At 43.8% G+C, this 12,245-nt stretch overlaps 1 protein-coding gene across 5 annotated transcripts in view; it reads right to left on the reverse strand.

Moving 5' to 3' along the window:
• The window catches only part of FRMD4A (FERM domain containing 4A), a 696,296-nt gene that overhangs the window by 357,712 nt on the left and 326,339 nt on the right, over positions 1-12,245 (reverse strand). The gene's annotated exons all lie outside the window — the stretch shown is intronic.

Consider the following 12,245-nt stretch of genomic DNA (forward strand, 5'->3'; position numbering starts at 1 on the left):
CGCAGATCACCTGAGGTCAGGAGTTCAAGACCAGCTTGAACAACATGGTGAAACCCTGTCTCTACTAAAAATACAAAAATTAGCCAGGCATGGTGGCACATGCCTGTAATCCCAGCTGCTTGGGAGGCTGAGGCAGGAGGATCGCTTGACCCCGGGAGGCAGAGGTTGCAGTGTGCCAAGATTGTGCCATTGCACTCCAGCCTGGGCAATAGAGTGAGACTCTGTCTCAAAAAAAAAAAGATTTAGTGTAAAGAGATTAAAGTAATGACTAGCCAACATATCCATTGATCTGCTTCTCTTGGGTGTCCTACGTCCCTACAAAACTTTGGCTAAGTGCTAGAAGGTAGTGAATTCGTAGTTGCCTTATCTGGCAAGAGACAGTGAGGACATCCTGAGTTTAAAACTGAAGAGTTTCATCTCTGCTGTGGATGTGACAAGTGTGAGCTGCTGTTTAGAAGGGACAATGGAGAAGCCTGACTTGCCTCCTTCCCCAGCAGGGACATCATTCTATTTGACATCGTGGTGAGATCCAGAGTTCCTCAGGGTTTAGACAATGTTTCCATCAGAAAAGGAGCTGTGAATCCGTTCAAGTTCTTGCTCAAGGACTTGGCTGGGACCCCAGAATTCCACTCCATCTAGCATGAAAGAGATGATTTAGAACTGAAAGGTTTTAGTTCAGCTGTTACCAGTCAGCCACCTTGATCATAAAAGAACCTCTGTTTGGCTCTTGTGCAATCTCTAGTTTTAAGTAGGACCACACACTGCTGGTCTGCAAATTTGAGTTAGCAAAATATACCTCTAGGTGGTAGGGTGATTGTTCTATTGGCTGAAATTGCTTGATTTGTTCTGCTTTAACACCATCAATGGAGAATATCTTCCCAAAACAAAAGAACATTGCTGATGATATTAATAAGTTGTTCTATCAGGCAGTAATTAGACGAGAGGTTCAGTTGCTTCTGAAGTTCTTGTCCTATTGCTAGGTAATAAAACCATGTTCTCAGCAAAGAGGATGTCATCTTCCTGTTTCCTCTAGCTGGAGGACGTGTATTCAATGTATTCAAATATATTTTAAAATTTGCATTTGACCTGTCAGAAGAGGTTTTAAAAAAAAAAAAATTCTGATTTAGCACTAGGATTATGCTGCAGCTGGAGGGCCTGAGGATCTATTTTAAGATTAGTTTTTTTTTGTAGCAAGATGTTTCCTTTTTATGAAATTGAAGCCTGGGGCAGGGGAGAATATGTAGATATTTAGGGTGGGACAGTCCTTTTTTTTTTGAGATGGAGTCTTGCTTCGTTGCCCAGGCTGGAGTGCAGTGGTGCGATATTGGCTCACTGCAATCTCTTCCTCCTGGGTTCAAGCGATTCCCCTGCCTCAGCCTCCTGAGCAGCTGGGACTACAGGCGTGCACCACCACACCCAGCTAATTTTTGTATTTTAGTAGAGATGGGGTTTCACCATGTTGGCCAGGATGGTCTCCATCTCCTGACCTCATGATCTGCCCTCCTCGGCCTCCCAAAGTACTGGGATTACAGGTGTGAGCCACCACGCCTGGCTAATGCCCAGCTAATTTTTGTACTTTCATAGAGACATGGTTTCACCATGTTGGTCAGGCTGGTCTCAAACTCCTGACTTCAGGTCATTTGCCTGCCTCAGGACAGTGCTCTTTTTCTTATAGAAATTGAAAACTGACATCTTATGCAATGTTATTCTTTAAAGTTGGATTATAAAAATGGAGATATTTCATATCTCTCACTCTGTTTCTCTCTCACATACACACATACAGACATATGGATTTTTTTCCTTAAATATAAGAACAATGCATACATTTTCTTTTGAAAAGTTAGAAGATCCAGGAACGCCGGCCCCGGTTTTCCCGTGGCACAGCTGAGTACTAGCTGGCCTCACTTGCTGGGACAAGAGTTTTCCAGTTTGCAATGTGCCTCTTTCCATATTTTCCTGCTACATTTCTTTTCCCTGCCTGGCTCTTATACACATTTGAGTTTATAATGCCTCTATGAGGTTGTATTTTCTAAGATGACTAGAGTGAACAGAAGCACAGCCACAGGAGTTAAGATAAAGGATTAGGTCTTATGTGTACCATCTGAGATAGAAATCAACTCTCAAACATAGCCAATTTCTGACCGCTGGATCTCGTAAGGACAGAAGTTTTCTTGTCCTGCACGGGCCCTACTTTAAGATACATGAGACATGTTTCTCTTATGCCACCTTAAGGCCATTGACAGAAGAAAAAAGGAAGTCACAGAGTCCCGAAGATATTTTTGTTTGCTATTAGGTATGTTGGTTTAATACCATCAAGGAGAACACAGAATACCCAACCAGAGATTCTACTTGAAATAAAGGGCGAGTAAGATGATCTGGGCTGGGCGTGGTGGCTCACACCTGTAATCCCAGTACTTTGGGAGGCCTAGGCAGGTGGATTGCTTGAGGCCAAGAGTTTTGAGACCAGCCTGGCCAACATAATGAAACCCTGTCTCTACTAAAAATACTGGGTGTGGTGGTGCACGCCTGTAATCCCAGCTGCTTGGGAGGCTGAGGCACAAGAATTGCTAAAACCTGGGAGGTGGGGGTTGCAGTGAGCTGAGATTGTGCCACTGCACTCCAGCCTGGGCAACAGAGTAAGACTCTGTCTCAAACACACACAAGATGATCTGCAGATGGACGCTACGGGTGAACCAAAAGCCATAGGATCTAGATATTGCCCTGAGAGTAATGTCAAATGGCACAGTACGTGGCCTTGGGAGCCGGGGTTCTGCTCGTTGGCCATTGGTCTTCAGGAAGCCAAGTTGACTAGTAGGCTGACATGAGCACACCATTCTACGTTGTTGATTTCAAATCGACAAGTGCCCGTATGCATTTCCAGACTGCTTTTTTTTTTCTTAATGAGCTCCTCTCCCTAAATGCTCTGCTATTTGACAACCCAACGCTGCGGCTCAGCAGGGGAGGAAGCTCCCTCTCCTCATCCTCCCTTTAAGGATGGCATCTTAGCTTCTCCATGCTGCTATAACAAATCCCATAAACTGGGGAGCTTACAAACAACAGAAGTTTATTGCTCATAGTTCTGGAAGCTGGAAAGTCTAATATCAAGGCAGATTCGGTGCCTGGGGAATGCTCACTTTCTGGCTTACAAGCAAAACTTTCTTCCTGTGTCCTCACATGGTAGAAGGGACTACTGAGCTTTTGAGGGCCTCTTTTATAAGGGCACTAACTGTCTCCCAAAGGCCCCAACTCTTAATGCCATTAGTTTAGGGGATAGGATTTCAATATATTAATTTTAGAGGAACAAAAACATTCAGACCATAGCATATGGGATTAACATCTTAATGACAGTGATTCCAGAACCTGACACCCGCACTGCTGCCTACATGGGTAGACCCGGCACCTATGCACCAGGCCAGTGACAAAGCAAGGCTGTCACTGACCCTGCAGAGGAAGAGCTTTTGCAGAGCCCTGACAACTCTGCTCATCTACACCTAGGCACATAAATTTCACTTTGGTAACAAAATAGGCAAATTCACAAGCATCGGCACAGACTCGTGGGAGGGCTCCTGTACCACTTGTCTGCTTTTAAAACTTCTCTTTCACTGATATGAATTTCATGTGTCAGGGGTACCGTCTTACTTAAAGGAAAATTAAAGGGGCTGGGGAAGGGGAACTAGGCATAATGTAACTGGGTGAATCCATAGAAAGCCTTCTCTGGATAGGATCTACACGGAAGACTTCCTTCCTAGTGTCAGCAGCTGTTACTTACTTTCCTCCAGCCTAATTGGCAGATAATAGCAGGATTTTCTTCTACAAGAACTCCATGAGATCTTAGAAGTGATTTCTTCCAATTTGATCCAAATCCATTTGCTTTTACAGAATAGATGTCGATCCCCAAATTCGGAGTTCAAATTAGGACTTGCTCATTTTGGGTAGTTGATGACTGGCTCCTGCCTAAATTATACTTTCTAAATCTATTCTGGGACTCAGCTGGGTTATGAAGCCCTGACCCATGATTACATCAAGCCATTGAAAAAAGTTGAGGCAAAACAAAACAAAACAAAACAGGTTTTCCTTCTGCTAGATCTTAGGACACCTAAGACTTAGGGGTAGAGTGCTGGCTTTTGACATAGGTGACCAATAGATGATACTGAAATTGGTCTTTCATCTTCTCTCTTGCCTTTTTTTTTTTGCAGGGGTTGTGGGAGCTGGAAAAGACCTAAGGGACAATTGCAGCTCCATTTTTCTGACATAGTGGCTGAAGGGAGGGATATTTAAAATAGGAACATGCTGTTTCTTCAGTGCTATAGGGAGGAAACTCACTCTTGGCCTTAGTTGTAATAATCTTCACCCCATGAGTCTCTACCATGGTCTCTAATTGCTCTCTGTATCCAGGACCGACCTTAGGGTGAGTAAAAATTGTTCTAAGAGTTTCTCTCTTTTCCCATCTGCATTATTTGTCACTTCCTCTGCTGTGTTCTTTTCTCTACCCCACTGTGCCTGTTTTTCTGGAACACTATATATTAAGGCACTGCTTCTCAAACTGTCTTCTCTGTTATATGCCCATGAGCATTAGATTCAGGATGTCTGAGGTGGAGACCAGGCATCTGATCCGTGTACTGAGAAACACATGGCAATTCTTTCTTTTTTTTTGAGATAGTATCTTATGCTGTCACCCAGGCTGGATTGCAGTGCTGTAATCTTGGCTCACTGCAGCCTCGACCTCTTGGGTTCAAACAAGCCTTCCATCTCAGCCTCCCGAGTAGCTGGGACTACATGTGAGCGCCACCACGCCTGGCTAATTTTTTTGTAGAGATGGTGTTTTGCCATGTTGACCAGTTTGTTCTCAAAACTCCTGACCTCAAGTGATCCGCCCACCTCTGCCTTCCAACGTGCTGGGATTACAGGCATGAGCCACCATGCCCGGCCAACACAAAGCAATTTTGATGCATGTAGTTTGTGCAATCTTTTATGACAATGCTGCAATAAGGTGATTTCTTAGTCCTTATCTCACTTGACTATCAGCAGCATTTGAAAATCCATCATGCCCTTCTGGGATCCTCTTTGTACCTCACTGGCTGCTCTCTGTTCATCTCCAGTGCTGGTTCCACCACATGGAGCCCATCTCTAAGCTTTGGAGTGGCTTCGGGTCCAGTGTGCTGACATTTTTTCTTTCCATCCATGCACATTCCCCAGATATTATCATATAGTCCTCTAGCTTTAAATGCCAATCTCCAGTGGTATACTGGAGAATGTGTAACCCTTATCAACTCTCTAGGGGAATAAAAGCTCTGCTTTGTAATGTTTGCCAATTTCCATGGTGTAAATTCTCTGCCATGGTCCATTTCAAGCTGCTCATGTGTCATCACTGAATGTAGAGTTGAGAAGAAATCACATAATTGGCTCTGGAGAGCCTCTCAAGCCAGCTCCAGTGAACCCCTGATAATGTCCACATCTTATCTCCAATACAGACCTCTCACCCAAACAGAAAACATATGTTTTTAACATCCTACTGTATATCTCCATTTGAATTTTTACTCATTATCTCAAGTTTAGCACATCAGGAATAGAACCCAGTCTCTCCCGCCCAGGCTGTCATCACTGACCAGCTCTTCCTGCAGTGGTTCCCGTCTTGGTAAGCATCAGCTGCCGTCTACAGCTGCTCGGGGGCCGTTCTTGACTCCTGTCTTCCTCTCTCTCTCCACACCCAATCCATCAGGAAATCCCGCCAGCTCTCCCTTCTAGATAAATTCAGAGTCCATTCACTTCTCACCACCTCCAGGGTATCCGCTGGCCTAAATCATCATCATCTCTCACTAAGATGATTGTACTAGTAACCTCATGCATCACCCTGATTCCAGCCTTCTTCCCTATCAACCTAGTAGCTAACGTCATCCTTCAGCCCCTGATCCACTAATCTTTTTCAGTCTTACGCAGAGTAAAGCCCAAAGGTCCTTCTCATGGCCTGCACAGCCTGTGCCAGCTGGGCTCCTAACTCTTCTCTGACTCTTTAACCTCACTTCTGACCAACCCCATCTCACCCCTTCACTCTGCTCCAGCTACCTGCTTGCCATCCCTCAAGTACATCAAGCCCACTCCTGCCTCTGGCCTGTTGTACTTGCTGTGCCCTCTGCGTGGGATGTTCTTTCCCCACGTGGCTGTGTGGCTTGCTCCCAACTCCCTTCCTGTCCTTCCTTGAGAGCCACATTATATAACCATGCTGCACGCTCCGTCTCCCCCTGCTCCTTACTGTGCTTTATTTCTCTTTAGAGAACTCATCACCACTTGCCATATTACCAATTCACGAAAGCGCAGACTTAGCTGTGTCTCTTGGGCCTAGAACAGTCTGGCATGTAGTCGATGTTAAATAAAAATCTGTGAAACTAATAAATAAAATGTTAGGTCCTAGGTATTCCATTCCCAGGGATATCTGTATTCTGGGACTGATTCTGTGTGGTTGGTCTAGGACCGCATTTTCTAGCAATGATCAATATACTTCTAACTCTTGTTGGTTTTCATCATTAATGTTCCAATAGACTGATTGGAGAAATTGTGTCTAAATGATCCCTCCAATCCCTCCAATCACTCTATGGGAACGTTAATGAGGAAAGCCAGTCAGGCTTGGAAGCCTTTGGCATTTTTGAGAAAAGTCAGCAAGTAATGTAGGAAAATGATCAGAAGCATATTTCTGTACTATCTCAAAATATCCCCACAAGGGTTCTGATTGAGAAGAAAAGGGACTGCCCATGCACCCAAAGGTATTAATTTTATAGTAGGATTTTAGGAAGTTTTTCATGATCAAGTTCTCCACCAAGAAGGGCTAGCATCTTAAAATAAGTCACTCTTAGGACTGATGATGACGCGGATGTTCGTCTGCATACAAGCACAGGCACACTGCAACCCTGGCCCTTGAAGGACAATTCTGTTTTATTAAAGGCTTGAGTTTATAACCACAAAGAGATTCTTTTTGTTCAGGTAGTCAGCATTCACTCAATGAACATTTGTTTATCCTATCTTTATCCCAGGTATTGTTTCAGGCTCTGAGACCTAGTAGAATAACTGACCAAGTCCTTTGAAGTATTAGTTATTGAGTGACCAACAAGAGAAGACCAAAAAGAATTAAAAATCCATAGATGTGGTTCATCCACTCCCAGATTAGAATAAAGATCCTTTGCACAGTTTCTTCTATATTGTTTTATGGATGTAGGATAGATAATATTATCCCCTGAGGCTCATTGATGAGTAAATACAAATAAAAGTGGATTGTTTTCAACTGTGTGTTCAAAGAAAGTCTTGTATTACACAGGTGGATAATATTCATTATGTTAGAGCAGTTTCTAAGAGATCTGTTTCAAAGCATTTAAAGAAAGCCATTTCCCCCGGGCAGGTGTGGTGGCTCACACCTGTAATTCCAGCAGTTCGGGAGGATAAAGCGGGTGGATCACTTGAGGTCAGGAGTTCAAGACCAGCCTAGCCAACCTGATGAAACCCTGTCTCTACTAAAAATACAAAAATTAGCCAGGCATGGTGATGGGTGCCTTTAATCTCAGCCACTCAGGAGGCTGAGCAGGAGAACCACCTGACCCCAGGAAGAGGAGGTTGCAGTAAGCTAAAATCATGTCACTGCACTCCAGCCTGGGTGACAGAGCAAGACTCCACCTCAAAAAAAAAAAAAAAAAAAAAAAAAAAGAGAGAAGACAGCTATGTCCCCTTTCTCCTGAGAACACGATTGACTTTGTGTACATATTTGCAATATGGCAGATTGAAAGACACACAAAAGGGACTTTGTCCATGTACCAGTCAAGAAAAGAAGCATACAGGAGAAGCTAGATTGGGTGTTTTTGATCTTAAATAGCCTGGAAGGAAGTAATGCACAATTCTAGACTCTATGACTTCGGAAGGCTGCAGGTAACTATCCAGAGACTCTCCTCAATGTGCTGGACACTGCATAGGATGTCCCAGGAATATGGACCCAACTTTCAAGGAGCCTAAATAGTTTTTTTTCCCCTATTGAGAATGACATGACCCAGAAACCCAACACAACCAACCCATTTATTTCTCTTTTATGTGAAGCCACCAGAAAACACAAAAACTAGCTGATTTCCTTATGCTAGCATCTTGCCCAAATCATCGATCTTGGTAATATTATTTCCTTGGGACAGCTGTTCTCAGTGTTGGCTGTGTGTTGGAACCACCTGGGGATTTAAATACTGATGCCTGGATCCTATCCCCAGAGATTCTGATGTACATAATCTGGGGTACAGGCAGGTTTTTAAAAGCTCCTTGAGTGTTTCCAATGTAACACCGAGGCTGAAAAGCATTGCTTTAACATGACCCATGGCATGATGGTGAGGCATGAGGAGGGGACAAGCTATTCAAAGAGGAGAACCATAGTTCAGTTTCAGGCCTAGCCTGAGAGCTGCCATTTTGCATAGGATGCTGAAACGCCTGGGAGTCCTGACCATTTGCATAGAGATTTGGAATCCTGCTTTCCACACCAGCTTGAGGAATGAAAACTCTGGAGTGGTACCCATAGAGACAGCCTTTCCTTCCCCACACTGAGCCAATAAGCAATGTCATTCTACCCAAGGTGAGAAGTCAATGGCTTAACATGACATAAGCTGCTATACGAAATAAAATAAATATTGGTTCACCAAGTTTGGGTCACCTAAAATTGCACGGGACTAACCAATGCTGGAAAAATGGCCTTCAATGCATTCTACGAACCAGAGAATTGGAGTCCCCAGTAGTCCATGTTCTTTTTCTCCAGAGAGGCATATATTTATAGAAGGAACAAAACCCCATGCAGGATGAGGGGGCTGGCTAATAATATGTGTGAATACACTGATCTGTCTGAACAGTTCTTGGCTGCCTGCGCTCAATGGTAATAAATATCCACTGAAAGCCGTCTGCTGTATGTGTTTTTGGTAACGTCTCACACTTCGCTGCATGAATACATTCAGAATGTAAGCACCACACACTCAACTATAGAGACTCTGTTGTATTCCGAATTCTTAAGTTATGCAGCTTAGCAGCTGTGATAATGTAATGGTTTGCAAAATAATAGACTGGCAAGACGTCAACCTGGAATAACACATCATATAATGAATGATGTGGGTACAAAAAGGTTTAATTTATGCTGTGTTAAAAATATCGCTCCAGAAATATCCCACCATTTCAGTCTTTCCTAGACACACAAAAACCCTTTCACCTAAAGTACTGGAATAATTGTGGTAAAAGAGAATGCTTTCTTGTCTCATTTTTCCCCCAATAAAATCATCAGATTTGTACTACTTTGTGAAGAGATCTATGATTTGAGTCTGATTGGCTGTTCACGCATTAACTTTGTTCCACTTAAAGATGTACAGCATGGTCTTAGAGTTCCGAATAAATAAGAAAAGAGCATTTTGCTTTCTCTGCTTGTACTGACACGTAAGAGTGAACACATTTTCCACCAGAGATAATGGGACTTGTGGTAGGTTAGCACGAGGATGGAGGCTGTTCCAGTGTAGGTCTTAATTATGATCCTCTTCTCAAATTTGCTCACTGAGAGTTTATATGAACTTTAAGATTTCATTCATTCTGTCATCTAGTGGATATTTATTGCACTCCTGTTACAAACCAGGAACCCAGGGGTGTTGCCTGTCCTCAAGATGCCTGCCATCGTGTGGAGGATTATGACTGACGCAAACCAGTGGTTTCAATGCAGTGTGATTTGTGCTATTGTAACGGGATTCTAGAGTACTGCGGGAGCCTGCAGGGAGAGCATTTACTCAGACTTGGGGAGGGGATGGGGTGCCTGGAAGAGTTTCCTGTGGAATTGCCTTTAGGCTGAAAGAAGTAAAGGGGGTGGAGGGAGGAGGCAGAAAGTGACAGGAAGATGAAAACACACGCAAAGGCCCTGGGGCAAGAGCGAGCTCGGTAGTTTGGAGGAACTGCAAACATGTCCACGCATGGTTGGAATACAACATTCCCAGGGTAAAGCAGGGGAAGAGGTGAGGCTGGAGGGCTGTGATTAGGAAAGGCTTTGTGATTTGTCCTTATCCTGAGGCAGGGAGCCACTTAAGGGTTTCAGTAGACAAGTGACACAATCACCCTTCGGTTTTAGAAAGAGCACAGTGGCTGTAGCACAGAGCGTGAATTGAGGGGAGCAAGACTGGCCACGGTGAGAAGGCAACATGCAGGCGAGAGATGGTGGCGGGCTGCACCCGAGAATAGAGGCGCAGGACGGGGAGAGACATTTCAGAGCTGGAATGGACAGTGCCTTGTGGCTGTGAGAAGGAGACGATGGAAAGAGAGGAGGCAGGAAGACGCCAGGGTCTAGTTTGGGTTTTAGGAAGCTGGGGGTGTTGGAGAAGAAGCAGGATTATTAGGAGAGATGATGAAGTTCATCGTGGACATGCTGGATTTGAGGTGTTGAGATGTTCAAGAAAACGGTGATGTCCAGTCCAGCTGGGGGGTCTGTGGGTGTGGATATTAGAGAGGATAAGTCAACGGGGCAGACGAGCAGTCCAGTAAATGCAGGAAATTATGCTCTCACTTCAACAGATGATCTTACAGCTGGAAAATCAGTGGGTGAAAACGGAGATGCAGCAACTCTGTAAGTATTTCACAACTGGGTCAGAGCCCTCATAGGCGGGCATCTCAGGGTGTGAAGAAATGTACATTTCTCAGCTTCCTGGAGCCCAAACTACAGCAGAGAATACAGACAGGAGCCTAGCAGAATTCACCTCCACTTAAAACCACAAACTAAAACAACATGGGGTGGGCCACGTAAAAAGTTCACTCACTCATTCTTAGGCTTTGCATCTGTAAAGGTAATCTCCAACATAAAACCATTTCCTCTTATTGCAAAGTTATAGCAGTTTAATAAAAACCTCCTCCCTGTCCCAAGGCAAACTCCCAGAAAAAAATTTCCACATTTTCTCTTTCCTCAACTCATTTATATGTTTTGTTCTTACATTTATTAGAATTTTCCATGAAGTTCATTTTTACTTTATTTCTGGAATAAAAAACATCTGGCTTTAGAAGGAAGAGACCATACAGAAGGATGTGGGCTTGAGTAAGTTGAGTTACTTGGGATTCACGTGTAGTCAGTTTGAAAGATTTTGTTTTCCACGTGTTTTATATAAAATTGGGAGTCCCAGAAAAGTTATCACCACTACACAATATACTGCTTGTCTTGGCTTTAGCAAGTGCATAGCCCTAAAGGACCTCTCCAGGAGACAGGGAGGTGTGTCTAAATATAAAAAATTGTCATCTGTTTATTAAAAATACAAGATTGGGTGTGGTGGCTCATGCCTGTAACCTCAGCACTTTGGGAGGCCAAGGCAGGTGGATCACCTGAGGTCAGGAGTTCGAGACCAGCCTGGCCAACATGGTGAAACCCTGTCTCTACTAAAAATATAAAATTATCCAAGTGTGGTGGCGCATGCCTGTAATACCAGTTGCGCTGGAGGCTGAGGCAGGAGAATCACTTGAACCCAGGAGGTGGAGGTTGCAGTGAGCCAAGATTGTGCCACTGCACTCCAGCCTGGGCAACACAGCGGGACTCTGTCTCAAGAAAAAAACAAACAGAAAAAAAAAGATACAAGCCAAATGTTCTTATACACAAAGACAGGCAATCTTAAAAACGATGCCTATCATTATGGACTGCATTTTATATGATTGCCAGGTATTGTGTTAGGTCCTTGCATACATTTTTGGTAATCCTTTACAAGCACTGCAAAGGGGTGGGTAGTGTGGATGAATAAACTGAAGCAGAGAAAGTTTGAGTCACTCTATCAAGGCCATATGACTCGTAAATAGTCAATAGTCAAACAGTAAATAGTAAAACTCGTAAATAGCAAATAGACAAGCCTCACTCTTGCCACCCCACCCTGCTGCTTTCTGTAGCACCTAAATTGTCTTTGTTACTTATTTTGTAGCTTAATTCTAGCCTGTATTATACTGGCTTCTAATTGTTTTATTTATATAAACTTTACAGGCCTAATCTCTCCTCCCATACCAAACATGGCATTTTATATTTCTTTCTTTCTTTCTTTCTTTCTTTTTTTTTTGAGACAGTCTTTCTCTGTCACTAGGCTGGAGTGCAGTGGCTCCATCTCGGCTCACGGCAACCTTCACCTCCCGGGTTCAAACGATTCCCCTGCCACAGCCTCCTGAGTAGCTGGGATTATAAGCGCATACCACCACGCCTGGCTAATTTTTTGTATTTTAGTACAGACAAGGTTTCACCATGTTGG

The sequence above is a fragment of the Pongo abelii genome, chromosome 8 (genome assembly GCF_028885655.2).
Source record: "Pongo abelii isolate AG06213 chromosome 8, NHGRI_mPonAbe1-v2.0_pri, whole genome shotgun sequence".
In the NCBI taxonomy this organism is placed as follows: Eukaryota; Metazoa; Chordata; class Mammalia; order Primates; family Hominidae; genus Pongo; species Pongo abelii.